This window comes from Calypte anna, chromosome 19 (assembly GCF_003957555.1).
Source record: "Calypte anna isolate BGI_N300 chromosome 19, bCalAnn1_v1.p, whole genome shotgun sequence".
Lineage (NCBI taxonomy): Eukaryota > Metazoa > Chordata > Aves > Apodiformes > Trochilidae > Calypte > Calypte anna.
The window spans coordinates 2462383-2477928 of record NC_044264.1 but is presented as its reverse complement, the minus strand read 5'-3'; the positions used below and the strand labels follow the sequence as shown (position 1 = coordinate 2477928).

The following is a 15546-nucleotide window of genomic DNA, read 5'->3' as shown; positions in this document are numbered from 1 at the left end:
AGGAGCCAGCAGTGTGCCCAGGTGGCCAAGAAGGCCAATGGCATCCTGGGCTGGCTCAGGAACAGCGTGGCCAGCAGGTCCAGGGAAGGGATTCTGCCCCTGTGCTCAGCTCTGGGGAGGCCACAGCTTGAGTCCTGTGTCCAGTCTGGGCCCCTCAGCTCAGGAAGGAGATTGAGGTGCTGGAGCAGGTCCAGAGAAGAGCAAGGAGGCTGTGAAGGGATCCAGCACAAGTCCTGTGAGGAAGGGCTGAGGGAGCTGGGGGTGTTGAGGCTGGAGAAGAGGAGGCTCAGGGGAGACCTCATCACTCTCTGCAACTCCCTGAAAGGAGGTTGGAGCCAGGGGGGGGTTGGGCTCTTTTCCCAGGCAACTCTCAGCAAGACAAGAGGGCAGGGTCTCAAGTTGTGCCAGGGGAGGTTTAGGTTGGAGACTGGAAAGAATTCTTTCTGGAGAGGGTGATCAGGCATTGGAATGGGGCTGCCCAGGGAAGTAGTGGATTCTCCGTGTCTGGAGATCTTTCCAAAGAGCCTGGATGTGGCACTGAGTGCCATGGGCTGGGAACCACGGGGGGAGTGGATCAAGGGTTGGACTTGATGAGCTCTGAGCTCCCTTCCAACCCAGCCTATTCTATGATTCTGTGATTCTATGAGGCTGAAATCCAGGTGATTATTTAGTAGAGGAGGTTGGTACCTTAGAAACAGGAGATAAAAGCATTTCCTGGGAATGTGATGGCTCTGTTCTTCTTCTACTTCTCCCGAAAACCCTGAAGCATCTTTGGGTGCTGAGGGTGATTTTATAGGAGCTGTTCTGTGGCTCAGGTGTCAGTGACAGAGGGGTGGCTGCTCTGTCCCCCTGTCCTGTCACTGTCACAGCATGGGAAGGGTTCAGACATTTCTGCAGCCTTTGTAGGGGCAGAAGTTAGAAACTTCTTGGGAGGTATTTTCACATTGGGTGATCCTTGAAGGATTCTTTTTCTGTGAATACTGATCTTGGCTTTTTGGAGTCCTGGGAGAGTTTATTGCTGCAAGAAGCTGTTGGCTGGGGTGGGGAAACTGGTTTGATTAGCACACAACAAAGGATCTAAACCTAAATGGATTCTGGGGGAAGCCTCAGTGAGCTGCCCCTGCTTGTTGCTGGCTCTGGGATGCATTTAGGATGTTCTGTGGTGCCATCTGCTGGGTGCTTCCCTGCTGGGCTTCATTCCACGCTGGTGATTTCCTCATGAAGCCTTGAGCTGCTCTCCACCCCCTTTTCTGTAATTACACTCTGAGGTGTGGACTTCCCACGGCTTTTCCCCAACTCTTGAGCATCTCCTCAGCAGTTTGAGCCGAGGTGACATTGCTGGGCAGAAGGCTTTGTGCTGAGGAGGTTCCCAGGAGAGATGGGGACCTCTGGTCCTCACCTCAGGGAGAGGGAAAAGGGTAAAATAGTTGTCACAAACTGCCCTGGGGGGACAGGCAGGCTTCTGGGGGAGAGCTCTTGTCCCTGAGCCTGCAGGGACTTGTGCTCTGCAGTTTGCAGGAGGAGGGTGGATGAAACTTTTGGCTTCTCTTTGGAAGGAGGAAGGATTCTCCTTTCTCCTTGTGTCCCTGTGCTGGGACGCCTCCTCCTTCTCTCTGCTCACCACTGGAGGACAAAAGGACAAAAAAAAAAAGGGATAAAAAGACCAAAAAAAGGGACAAAAGGACAAAAAGGGACCTGCTTGTGCTGGAGCAGCAAGCCCTGGGAGCTGCTTTGGGGCCAGGGAAGGGAGGTGGGGTCATCCAGCAGTTTTATGAGAAATAAGGCATTAAGTTTTCACTTAACAGTATAAGGCCATGATCCAAGTGCAGTATAAACCAGGAAAGCCAGGTATCATAGTCTGGTTTATGAGAAAAAGGCCCAACAAGAAAATGCTTCCTGCTTTCAGCCTCTCAGGCACATTGTGCTGGGGTGAGCATGGCTGAAGTCAGTGGGGTTTGGTTTCTTACCCAGGCAGTGACAGGGTTTTTGCTGCCTGCCCTATTTCCTGATGCATGTTTGGAACAATTCCCTGCTTCCTCAGTGCTCTGCTGGAGTGGTGAGAGGCCTGGATGTCAAATGCACAAGTTACTTGCTGCAACAGTACAAATATCTCTGTCAGTCAGGTTCCTGTGGCTCTGAAGTGTCCTCTCTGACCTGAGGGACAGTTTCTGTCTGAGCACAGATGCTCTTCTGAATTTTCTCATCTGCTGCCTTTGCTTTGGAGGGGATGCTGAATCATCACAGAATGGGCTGGGTTGGAAGGGACCTCAGAGATCATCAAGTCCAACCCTTGATCCACTCCCCCCGTGGTTCCCAGCCCATGGCACTCAGTGCCACATCCAGGCTCTTTGGAAAGATCTCCAGACACGGAGAATCCACTACTTCCCTGGGCAGCCCATTCCAATGCCTGATCACCCTCTCCAGAAAGAAATTCTTTCTCATCTCCAACCTAAACCTCCCCTGGCACAACTTGAGACCCTGCCCTCTTGTCTTGCTGAGAGTTGCCTGGGAAAAGAGCCCAACCCCCCCCTGGCTCCAACCTCCTTTCAGGGAGTTGGAGAGAGTGATGAGGTCTCCCCTGAGCCTCCTCTTCTCCAGCCTCAACACCCCCAGCTCCCTCAGCCTCTCCTCATAGGATCTGTGCTCGAGTCCCTTCCCCAGCCCAGTTGCCTCCTTTGGACCTGCTCCAGGACCTCGATCATTTCAGCCTCCCAGCCAGGCTCTTCTTGCTTGCTGGGGCCTGGGACAGCGGGGTCACCTTTCAGGGAGACATGTGTTAAATGTTCCCTTTCCTCTCCTGGCTCTGGCAACTGAGTCTTCAGTGCCTAAGTGGGGAGATTATTAAATGAATATGAATGTAGCAGGAAGAGCCTTTCTTGCTCCTGAGGCTCAACGAGCTGCTGGCTTCTCCATTGCCTCACATCAGAATGAGCTGAGTTTCTCTCTGTGGGTGTGTGTCCCACCTTTATTGGCCCTCTGGTAATAGGGGGCCTGCCCTAACCAGGCACAGGTGGACTCACACACACTCTTTGGCAACTCGAGGCACCTGGTTTATCTTGTTTCTCTACATATGAACATCCTTGAGTCTAGTCCACACGCAAATGCAAAGTTAAATTGAAACCAGAAGATGGCTTTAGCAGCACAGTTCAAAGCCATTAACCCTTGGGTGACACATACTGGCCTCCCCTTGTAGTGCCAGGAAAAGATGGCACACCTGAAGCCCAGGCAGGACCTGGGAAGGAGGTTCAAAGGACATGGCTGGTGTCTGCTGCATCCCCACCTACCAAGCCCCATGCCAAAACCCAGGTATGAGTTGTAGAGAGTGATGAGGTCTCCCCTGAGCCTCCTCTTCTCCAGGTGAACACTTGTTCTGCCTGTTAAATGTTCCTGCTTGTTCCAGCTGTTAAATCCCGAGTGCCAGTCTGCTGTGGAACAAGGGTGAGGACTGAAGTCTGCTCTGTGCATGGAAGTTTCTTGTCCCTTTTGATAGGAGCTGATGAGACAGGAGGCCCTGAGGCTGTGAATCAGCTTTTCTTGGTGACCAGTGCCACTGAGCTGTGCTGCTGGAGTCATGTCCCCTGGGTTTTGGGTTAATTTTGAAACCTTATGCTGAAGGTGCCAGGGGGGGTTGGGCTCCTTTCCCAGGCAACTCTCAGCAAGACAAGAGGGCAGGGTCTCAAGTTGTGCCAGGGGAGGTTTAGGTTGGAGATTCGAAAGAATTTCTTTCTGGAGAGGGTGATCAGGCATTGGAATGGGCTGCCCAGGGAAGGAGTGGATTCTCCGTGTCTGGAGATCTTTCCAAAGAGCCTGGATGTGGCACTGAGTGCCATGGGCTGGGAACCACGGGGGGAGTGGATCAAGGGTTGGACTTGATGATCTCTGAGGTCCCTTCCAACCCAGCCAGTTCTGTGATTCTATGATAAAGGAAAGAAGTCCCAGGCTAATTAAATCACTGATCAGAGATGCTGATGCAGTCAGGAAGCACATGGCAGCAGGAAGCCTTCAGGAAACCTCCAGGAATGGGAATGATCCACGTTGGCAATTTGTTCCTCAAGAGAAGTTACCACTGCATGACCCTGAGGTGATGAGTAAAGGGGTTTCAGAGCCTGGGGATGGCTCCTCAACTTGTTCAAAGAAGACATCAAGGCCTGAGAAAGCTCTAAGACAACAGAAACTACTTCAGACCCCACAGAAATGCTGGAGCTTCCCTGCCCCATCATGTTGGGATCCAACCAAGTCCCACACTGCCTTTCAAACCCCTCCCTGCAATTCCCAACCTTGCTCCCCAGCCTTTCCCCACCCCTGGTTCCAGTTATTTTTCAGAAATAAGGTACCTGAAGCCATGATCACCAAAGGAAGGCACAGCAGTGGGTGAGGATGCTCCTACCTTATAAATCTTACATTTCCAGGGACTTTGGGACTGGAACAGGCATCCCAGGGGAGGTGTGACACCCCATCAGATTTGCACCATTCTGATTTTGGTGCAGGTGATCTTAGATTCAGCCTTAATAAATCCCTATTATTCTGCTCTGCACCTTGTCCCCATCTGGACAAGGTTCTGGAAATTTTTCTGGAAATCTGCTGGAAATTTTTTATGTGTTTTAGGGAGCTTTTTTTTAGCTTTTTTAGCTTTTTTTAATGTGCTTTTTATCTCTGTGTGCTGAGTCTTTTTGCAGCCCCAGGGGTAAAACTGCAGCTGGGGGCACGGGGAGTGGTGAAGGACAGGGGGAGGGTTTAGGGTTGGGGTGTGATGTTCTCAGATGAGCCTCAGGTGAGGCTCCTTCATCCCAGGTGGGGACAGTCAGGGAGAGGAGGGGTTTTTCCAGGGGACTGGGGGAAAGAGGCAGGAAAATTGCATATAAGGCTCCACTTGGATTTAAGGGCTGAGTCTGCTCTGGGAGTGAATCAGTGGCTTCTGTATGAGTTGTGTCCAAATTCTTCATCTTCCAGGTTCTAAAACTGATGATGGCAGCAAAATAAAATATTGCAAAGAGCAGGTGAGTGGATTACTTTATGAATATTCCCAGTGGTTAAGTGTTCTTGAAGAGCTGCTAATGATGTTATGACAAGGTTATATGAATCCAGACCTTTCTTTAATTGTGTTGGAAAATCAAGTGTAAAAAATTTGACTTTAAAAGCTGGAATATGAAAGAATGAGAGAGCTGCTGAGGGGCTCAACCTTTGGGTTTTGGTACTAAAGCAAACCCATAGCCCAGTTGGTGGTGGTGCTGTGGGTAGGGTTCCATGTGAGGGTAAGGGAGGTGTTTATAGTATTAATAGTAAGGAATTGGCTCTTGTTGTGGTTGTATCTCTGAGCTGATGGAAATCCCATCACTGAGGGAGTTGCACAATGGTTTTCAGCTCTTGTTTCTGCCCCCCTCAGTTCCTGCAGTATGCTGGGAGGATGAAGGGATATATCTGGCAGGGTGTCAGGGTTTAACACTGGCCTGGCAATTAAACTGAATACCAGAAGCTCTCTATTAATGTCTCTCTCCTCCTTGATAAAGAAAGGAGAGAGAATAAGGGAGAGAGACTGATGGGTTGGAAACTAAACTGCACAGCCTTAATGAAACAGTAATGATAAATAGGAAAAAATACTAAATCTATACAAATATACAGGAAAATGGATACCACATTCCTCCCCCCTCTCCCCCAATAACTCTCACCTCACCACCGAGGCTGCAGGGCAGCCCTGGGAAAGTCCAGGCTGGAATCCTGGGGTCAGCAGCAGTTGGGAGCTGGAGGCAGGAACACACAGATATGGGCTGGGATGGATCAGGAGCACAGGCAGATGAACAGATGGGATCCTTCCAGGATGCCGGGTGAAGGAAGGGAAGCAGGAAATCAGGAAATCCAGAAGTCTGGAAATCTGGAAATCCGGAAAGATCTGGCTCAGCCCTCCTGATGCCTCAAATTTATACTGAGTGTGATGTATATGGGATGGAATCCTCTGTTTGGTCAGTTCTGGCATCTCTCTTGTCTGTTCCTCCCCAAAGGAGGCTGCAGGTGGGACCTCTTTATCCTCCTGGACAGTAAAATGTTTTCCTCAGAGCTGAGCAGTGTCCTTGGCTCTGCACACCAGGCTCTAGCAGTAACTATAAACATCAAGTGTTATCAGTCCTAGAAGCAGACACTGACTGAGAAACTTGCTGTTAATTTCAGCAAGTGCAACTACTTACAAGAGACTGAGCTGAAAGCAAAAAGTACAAGACAGAAAATCACCTTTATCCTGGCCCAAACCAGGACACAGGGGTTTCTAGGCATGTGGTTGGAAAAAGGCTGAAAGATGAAACTCTGAAGCTTTTGTTAACTTTGGGGTCCTGCTGCCTCCACTTTATGTGGCTCTCTGAAGCCTTCAGATGTAGCAGCTCTTTGCTGAGAGGTGCTTCATCTCCTGCTGCTGGCTAATAAAGGCAAGATACCTGAATATTCTGGCCATTCCTTATCTGCTGCCCTTATTAAAACAATAGAGATGACAGCAAAACACAAAGCATTTGCTCTTTTGGTTTCATTGGTTCGTCTGCAAGTATTGCTTTGGTTTTTTCCATTACTTTGTGTAATGCTTCAGTTTGTCAGGATCATTTAAAACAGCTGTGAAGCTTTTCAGTGTTCCCAACAGCTAAAACAAATGCTCCCCAAATCAGAATAATGAATCAGTCAAGTGCAGACAGTTTTCACTGTCTGGGAAAAGCCCCTTTTCAAAATAAACTGTATTTCCCACCTGTGAAAGCAGAGGGGAGTGTGGAGCAAGATGTTTATCAGGCAAATGTGGGTGCTCAGAAATGCCAGAGACTGCATATCAGCTTTTCTCAGTTTAATTAAAAGCTGGGACTCTGTAAAATTATCACATCCTCTTATATGAGGCTGAAACTGAAGTGTCTTCACTTCTGGGGTGATCAGTGCAGGGTTGTTTGCCCAGTGGTTACTGGTTAGGAGCAGAGCCCTTCTGCAGAAGGATGGGATTTTGACTTTATTTTCATTCAGAAGCTTGGTTTGTGAGAACTGGTACAACACAAGCTGAGGGGTGGCTTTGTGGGACAGCCCCTGATGGCAAAAACCCAACTTCAGGTCTATGGGTGCTTAAGCCACATCCCCAGGAGTGCTCTGGCCATGGATGATCTTTCCTTCCCTTCCTGGAAAATTCCCTGGAGAAAGTTTAGTCAGAGTGTGGTGGGTTTGTTAAAATGATTCAAGGAAATGACTTAAGAGCTGTGAGATTTTCCCAGCTTCATCTTCTTGAAAGCAGGAGGCTCGATGCCCCCACGTGTAGATCTGCCTCTGCTGTATCAAATAAAAGTCATTCCAGTTTATGACTATTTGCACATGGAGCCCTCAGGATGGCTGAGTTCTAAAGAAGAAAATAAACTGTAAAATTCAAAAATTGCAAAATTCAAGACTTCTTGGAATGGAGAAGCAGTGGGGAAGGTGCCAGCTCCTGATGTAGCATCAGTCCTGGGCCCCCTGGCCTGCACCAGTTTGAGACTGGAGATGAGACCCAGCATACCCCAGGCTACTGGGAAGCAAAAGATCATTCCAGACCTGCTGACGTTTTTTGTAATGTATACACAGAGTTGTAAACATTATATGGAAGGTTTTGTAATGAGAATTGATCAAAAATGAGAAGGTTTAACAATATGTTTCAAACAACACACTTCAAATCCTACCCTGAAGATCATGGAAACATTAAAGAGGATTTTTTTTCCCCTAAACTGCTTTAAATTTACACTCCTCCTTCTCACTAAGTACACAGATGCTTCTTGTTAGGCTCTCTGGAGGTCACCAAGGGAGGTCACCCACCAGCATCACCCCAGCACCAGTCTGATAAGCAACAAAGCTCAGCCCTAAGGATGCAAACTGGCAGAGCTGGCAACTGGGGGGTGAAACTGGGTGGAGAAGCAACACCTCCCCTGGAGTCCAGAGCCTGAGTCAGTAGGCAGCTTTTCCTCTGGTGCCACACTGTCTCCTGGGCAACTACAGAGGAGGGAGGAGACAAAAATTCCTGTATCCAGAACCACAGAGCAATGGCTTGAGCCTGGATGTAGGGAAGGTATCAAGGAAAGACAGTGAACTAACAGCTGATCAGAGTCAGGTGCTTCAGGTTCTATTTTGGACTCATTTCAGCCATTTTGCTTCACTTGGGCTTCCTTCCTGTGAGCTGGAAATGAGGATGCTTGTGGCAGCCTCTTGGGGCTGGAGTGTCTTACTGAGGCCAGGGCTGTCAGATCTCATATTCTGGGTGGTGCCCAGTCAACCTCAGCTCTGTTCTTCTCTGCTTTGCTGTTTGAATCTCTGCTGGGCTTTCCTGGCCCCACACAGAATCACAGCACCAAATTTTGGGTCTCTTGCCAGGTGGGACCCTCTTCTCTTCCATATGGCCTGGGGTCTTCCACCATAGTGGCTGATGTGCAAAATGAAAACCCTTGAGGTTGGTCTGGGGTGTCCTTAGAGCTGGGAGACTGCATCAGATGGAGTTGTAACCCTTGCAAGCAGCACTTCCACCTGAATTAAAGATGTATAAGTCCCAGGGGACAGGCACTAGAGGTGACCCTGCAAGGTTATGTCTCCACCTCATGTCAGCCCAGAGGCTCTGGGAGTCACCAGCTGAGGTTTTAGGCACCAGTAATGATGATCAATGATGCACTGAGAGTGCACCCTTCCTGGCTTTGAATGGACGACTTTCCAAGGCTGCAGGTGCTTTCTCTTTGTTGCACCCAAGCCCTGCTGATCAGGGCTCTTTCCTTTTTTTTTTTCCAGTAGGCACCTCCAATCCTTCCTACCTTTCTCCAATCAATCAAATTCGCTACCACGTAAATCCAGGTGTGCTTAGAGCTCCTCCTTTCCCGAGACCGGACTGCGAGGAGGAAATCAGCTCTGCCGAGCAATTACGCTTTTTTTTCCTTTTTCTTTTTTTTTTAAGGGTTGCCAAGAGCTCGCTGTCTTTCCACCCTCCCACCCGGCTTCCGGCGGCGCCGGGGTCCGGCAACCAGGAGGATTTCAGCGCGGGGCTGCCCCTTTGTTCGTGCGGGCCCCCCCGTGCCCGTGCGGGCGGCGGTCGTGAAACCGGGACCGAACCCACGGCCCCGGTACCGGCAGAGCCGCCGAGCTCCCGCCTCCTTCCCTCGCTCCATCCCTCCCTCATCCCTCCCTCCTTCCCTCCCGCCTCCTTCCCGACTCGGCCCTGCCGCGGCCGCGCAGGGAGTGGCCGTGCGGCCGCCTGCCAGGGGCTGCAGCCTGCGGAGGATCCCGCTCCGCACCCCCGCGGGGCTATGAGAGGGTAAGGGGGGGGAATAGCGGGGAGGGGAGCGGGACAGCCCTGGGGGGAGCCCACCCCATCCCGGCAACAAAGGAGAAGGGGGATGGGGGAGTGGAGGTCGTGCGGGAGAAGCCCGGTGGTGATGCGGGTGTCAGGCGCTGTCAGTGCGGGGGTCGGGGCAGCAGCTTTGTCCCTGCCCGGGGCGGGCTGAGCCCCGCTGCTTGCGGGGGGTGGGCGGGAGCCGGGGCAGCCCCGGGCCGGGGGTTGTGCGGGGCTGACACCCACCTGCGGGACACAGCGGGGCTCTGGAGGGGGCACCCACGGGTGACAGAGAGCGAGGGGGCTGGGGAAGCAGGGCCCGGGGATGGGTGCGGGTGGCAGCTGCGGTTCCGCGGTGCCGAGCGAGGTTTCGGGTTGGGAACGGGAGGGAAATTCTCTTTTGTCTCTCGGAAGCTTGAGCTGGGTCTGCTCTCTGCATTTTTTGTTCTTTAATGATCCGGATGTCGACGTTAAGCACACGTTTGATGATGGGGTGGGGGGGGGGGGTTGTCTGTAGCAAGGAGCTGCTTGAAGAAAGCCCGAGTGGTTCGGGTACCGATGGCTCTGGGGATGTGGGATGGACCGAGCACATCCCTGCCCCTTGTATCTCCCGAGAAAAAGCAGCAAAGGGTCTGTTCGGGGATGCAGGGATTGGGGCCCCCAGGGATGCAGGCGTTGTTATCTCCAGGGTACCCGGGCAGGCTGCAGCCGCGTTTGGGAGGTGGTGGGAGACAAAGCCCTGTGTCAGCACCGACTCTTTATTTGCTGCTCTGTTGAGCATCAGTCTCCGAGGCCTGCGAGCCTTGTCTCAGGAACTCATCCTGCTGCAATGGATGTCAGGTTTCACCAGCCCGTTCCTTGCTGGATGTGTTTCCTTGAGGGTGACTTGCAGTTTGAGAAAAATGAGGAGGTGTTTGAACAGAGAGATATTTGGGGTGCCTGGCCAGGCTTGCTGGGCTTGGCCTCTGCCCTGCAGTGTCCTTGACCCAGCAGTGCTCCCACAGAGCCCCTTTCATCAGCACAGGTCCTGTCCCTCCATAGCTGGGCAGGTGATGGTTTAGATGTGGTGCTACTGCTTGTTCTTAAACTTGGGTCTGGATTTTGGCAGGTGAATGAAATACCTGCCTGCTGTTACAGCCTGCCAGGGTTAGGAAGGAGGAGAGAACCTGCATCAAACAGCTGTGTTCTCACCAAAAAAAAAAAAAAAAAAAGTGTCACTGTGCCTGCCAGAAATCAGGGAGAGTACAGAACTTCAAAGGCTCAGCTCTGAGACAAGCCACAGATTAAAACCTTAGCACCAGCCATCACAGGCACATCAGAGAGAAGCTGTGCTGGAACCAGTCTGGCATCTCAGGAGCATTGCTGGGGGGGGGTGCCTTGAGCTAAGAGAAAAACCTGTGTGTTTCAGGAGAGGCTCTTGTCAGAAACATGGAGTGTGTCATCTGCTGAGGCCAAGGCTTGGTATGTGCCACCTCTGGCTTTGGACATTGCCATGATTAGCCTGGCAGGTACCCACTGGTGCTTTTGCTTTGGCAGAAGAAACAAGGAAGAACCCGAAGGGGAATTTTCCAGTGTCTTAGAATCATAGAATCATAGAATTAGCCGGGTTGGAAGGGACCTCAGAGATCATCTAGTCCAACCCTTGACCCACCGGAGCAGTTGCTAAGTTGCTTAGTGTAAGGTTTCTGTGCCAGTTCTTCTTCCCTTTACGTTTCTAGGTAGTTAAAATGGGTAAGGGCACAGTTCTTCCTTCTGACCGAAGTTGTGGGGTTTGTTTATCAGCATGAAACTCAGAGAAATTACTAAAGTGGTGGGAGAGACATAAGTGGTGAGGACAAGGCAATCTAGAAAGCAATTTCTATCCCTCAGGTAGATGGTATCAGTACCACTTTGCAGGGTGTATACAGCACATGGCAAGGTTTAGGTGTTTTTAAAGCTCTAGGGAAGTCCAAGTATATGTAGCAGGAGCTGAAAATGACTTGTTGCAAACATACACTGGACACTTGTTCACTTATTTTTAGAAGTATCTGGAGGTAGTTCTGTTTTTTGGTAAATATTTATAAATACCTTGGGACTCATTTCCCTCCCTTCCACCTCCCGAGGGTTCTTGTACAAGAATGACCAAGGAAGTTGCTGATATGGGGTGAGAAAGCTGCTCTGTTGCTGAGTTCAAGCCAGCCAGCAATCTCTTGCTGTTGTTCTTTCATTGCTGTTCTGTGATATTTACAGCAGAGTTTCAGGTCCTGTTCAGCTGGGAGAGCACATTGCCTGATAGTACTGGGGATGTCAAACCCCAGCAAGACTGGGACCTTGTTTTCCTAGTCATTTTTTTTTGGTAACAACTAAATTAGATGCTTAATGAAGAGGACAGACTGTCCAAGGTCTCTCTAGAAGCTCAGGTTTGAGAAAAGAATTGGGCTTGATCTCCCCAAGTCTTCCTCTAACCCTGCATTCTCTGTGTTTGCCCTTCCCATCCCACAGGAAAGCTCCCATCTCTGTGCCAGATCCTGACAGGGAAGCTGCTCAGTGCATCCTCGTACAAAGTCTCTTTCTGTCCCCTTGGAGCATTTCCCTGTTTGCTGAGAGAACCCTGTGTGCTCTGTTTGTCTCTCTTGGACTTTGTGGAACTGCAGTGCAGGACAAAACAAATTCCCTTTCCTCCTAGCTGGGTTTAATGTCTTGCTCTTTTCTTCTTGTGCATTAGCTCTGGCTCGTAGCTGCTAGGGGAAAAATGACTTCATTGCCTCAGACTCTGAGGCTGGCACCTTAAACTGAAGAGTTACTGCTATTCCTCAAAAAAAAGTCAAAGAAACCCAATTAAAACCAACCAAACAGAAAACAAACAAAGCCAAACAAACAAATAAAATAAAGCAAAACAAACAAACAAACCAAAAACAGCAAAAAAAACCAAACCCCCCCAAAACCAAATCCACAGTATTTTTGCATCAGACTTTTTGGAATTCAAAACTATGCCACTGCCCAGGAATGATCTCCCAAATAAGTGAAATTGTGTCTATAAAATAACAAGGGTTGTTTCAGATGCAGCATGAACAAAGAAAGGTGTGTGAAGAGGTAAAAACATTATTATATTTTGTTGTCACAGTTTAGCTTTGGTTTTGTTTTGGGTTTTTTTACCTCAGTATTATGGAAAAAAATATGATACTGAATTAGGTGGTACTATTTTTATTATTCTGATGATTATCTACCTGGATAGTTGTGAAGAAGGGTGGCACAAGCTGGTCAAATGCCCTGCTGTGAACTCTGGTATCCCATTTCCTTATCCCTGTCTGTCCTGAAGCACAGAGGGAATCTGAAGTTTGTTTGGTTTATTTTGAGGGTTAATGTTCTGAACTCTGACTCTCTTGATAACTCTGCAGAAAGCCAAATGATTCGTTTTGAAAAATATTTATACTCTGTGCCTATAAAGTAAGCACTACAGAAGGACTTTTCAAACCCTTTGATGTGTTGGTATTCAAAGAGAGACTGATGTCTAATGGATTCAGGCAACTTTGCATCTGTATTGCTGGTTTTTGAGTAATCTTGAGCAATCTTTTCCACCTCTGTCATTTTTTCTCAGGTGCAGAAAGGGTGAGGGGGTTCTGACCTCCTTTGGGATCTGTGAATGAAATGCTCTGTGGATGTTGGATATTTGGATTTTGGAACTCTAATCACTTTTTGGTGTTTTGTTTTTTTTTTTAACCCTGTGCTCCCCACCAGAGTTCCTTTAAAAAGATCATGCAAATAAAATGGTATTGTTTGTGTGAGAGCTCTTGGTCAGAACTGATCCTGTTGTATCTTGCTCAAGGTGTAGTAGGCAGGGTGTAGTTTAGGCTATGTGGATATTGGTTACCCTGACAGGACCTCACAAATATCAGGGATGTCAGGAGGTCATCTCATCCATCTGACTGCCCTCAGTCATTTAAGGCAAAGTGTTGAATATTTTGTTTTATTTTTTAAAGTTTCTACAGCCTCTCCAGACAGTCAAGCCCAGTGTGAGATAATGTAGTTAGAACTGGGGAGTCATAGAATCATAGAATCCTAGGGGTTAGAAGGGACCTCGAAAGATCATCTAGTCCAACCCCCCCTGCCAGAGCAGGGCCACCTAGAGTACCTCGCATAGGAACGTGTCCAGGCGGGTTTTGAATGTCTCCAGTGAAGGAGACTCCACGACCCCCCTGGGCAGCCTGTTCCAGGGCTCTGTCACCCTTACAGGAAAAAGAGTTTTCTGGATATTCAACTTGAACCTCCTGTGCTCCAATTTACACCCATTACCCCTTGTCCTATCACTGGTCATCACTGAGAAGAGCCTAACTCCATCTCCCTGACACTCACCCCTTACATATTTGAAAACATTGATGAGGTCACCCCTCAGTCTCCTTTTCTCCAAACTAAAGAGACCCAGCTCCCTCAGCCTTTCCTCATAAGGGAGATGTTCCACTCCCTTAATCATCTTAGTAGCTCTGCGCTGGACTCTTTCAAGCACTTCCCTGTCCTTGAACTGAGGGGCCCAGAACTGGACACAATACTCCAGGTGCGGCCTCACCAATGCAGAATAGAGGGGGAGGAGAACCTCTCTTGACCTACTAACCACACCCTTTCTAATGCACCCCAGGATGCCATTGGCCTTCTTGGCCACAAGGGCACATTGCTGGCTCATGGTCATCCTCTTGTCAACCAGGACCCCCAGGTCTCTTTCACCTACACTGCTCTCCAGCAGGTCAGCCCCCAACCTATACTGGGACATTGTGTTGTTCTTCCCCAAATGCAAAACTCTACACTTCCCCTTGTTGAATTTCATCAGTCTGTGTCTTCTCCTCTGTTCTAGTGGTTGTCTTTGTTATTTTAGGTGTCTTCCTCTTATTCTACAAAGGTATTTCACTGGCAAAACCAGCACAATTTCTTTCACAGCCTAAACTTCTGCTGCACAGCTTGTGGAGGAGCAGAGGAAGCCTTCCAAACCAAAGCACCAACTTCTGGCATAGTCACTCACAAAGGCTTTCTCTGGCTGCTCTGTTCTTTTTTTTTTTTTTCTTTGACATTTTCTTCCCCCCTCCCCTTTATCTTTCATCATGCTCTGAAAACTTCTGTGTCTGCCAATTAGTGCTGGGAACTTTTCAGCAAGCCTGACAGGCCCCCAGAGCAGCTGCCTCTTGAAACAAGCAGCACTTTCCCATCCTTTTCCCATATCCTTTGCAAACATTCCCATTTGTGACCTGTGAGCACATCCCCTGGGTGTCCCTGCCTGGGGAACAAACCTCCCTAGAAAAAAAGAGGCTGGAAGACATGGAGAGGCACTTCTGTGATTTTAATGGGCTTTTTAGCCTCTTGTTAGGCTGTCATATATTGGGTTTTATAGCACCTCAGGGGCTCTCACCAGCCTTCCACGTGAAGCCTGTGCTGGTGGTGATGGCAGGCTGCTCCTTAGCTATATTTAGTGTTTTATAACTGAGAATCCTTGCTGTGCAAACTGGAGTAGGTCACTCTGCAACCTTGAATAAGTGTTGGGTTTGGGTTTTGTTTTTTTTTTCCCCTCTGGACTTCTGTTTCCCAGCTGGGAAGTTTGGGATGATGTGGGTGGTGACCAATCACCACTCCTGATGGAGCTTTGGTGGTGGACAACGTGGCACAGAAAGACAGAATTGTGTGAAATGTGCTGCTGAGCAGGGGAAGCTCAAATAAAGCAGTTTTGGTTTATTTACCCAGTTTGTATTTTGCACATCCATTTCTCTAGGCTTTGATTGGGGTCAGAGAATCACAGAACGTCAGATTGGAAGGGCCCTAAAGGATCATCTGGTCCAACCCTTCTAATACTATTGTTCATATGAGATGTCTCAGCACCCCATCAACCTGAGATAAACCATTTTCATAGTGGGGGAATCCACCACTTTCCCCTGGGAGACCATTCCAATCTCTGCCTGTCCTCAGAGTGAAATATTTTCCTCTCGTGTTCAATCAGAATCTACTGTAAAGTAGCTTTTTGAGCTTGATAAATCTCTTCCATAGGCAAAATAAAAGTTTATATGTATAAAACATTTATAGTAAATATATCTATGTGTATATATATTATTATATATATGTAGAATATATATATATTCTAAAATATATGGATAAATATTTCTAGTAAATGATACTGTCAATAAGCAGTGCCTCCTGCAAGCTTCATCTTGATGTCTCTGAAGCATCTGCAAGCACTTTTTCACTTTTTGTCTCTGAAGCTAAAGGGTAGGAAGGTGTGGGAGCACTCCAGCCCAGTG

At 48.9% G+C, this 15546-nt stretch overlaps 1 protein-coding gene across 1 annotated transcript in view; it reads left to right on the top strand.

The window, feature by feature from the left end:
- Positions 1 to 8972: 8972 nt before the first annotated feature.
- The window catches only part of CLIP2 (CAP-Gly domain containing linker protein 2), an 85076-nt gene continuing 78502 nt past the window's right edge, over positions 8973 to 15546 (top strand). The window contains exon 1 of the mRNA XM_030462446.1: positions 8973 to 9274. The gene's annotated coding sequence lies outside the window, so the exon portion shown is untranslated. The remainder of the gene's footprint in view (positions 9275 to 15546) is intronic.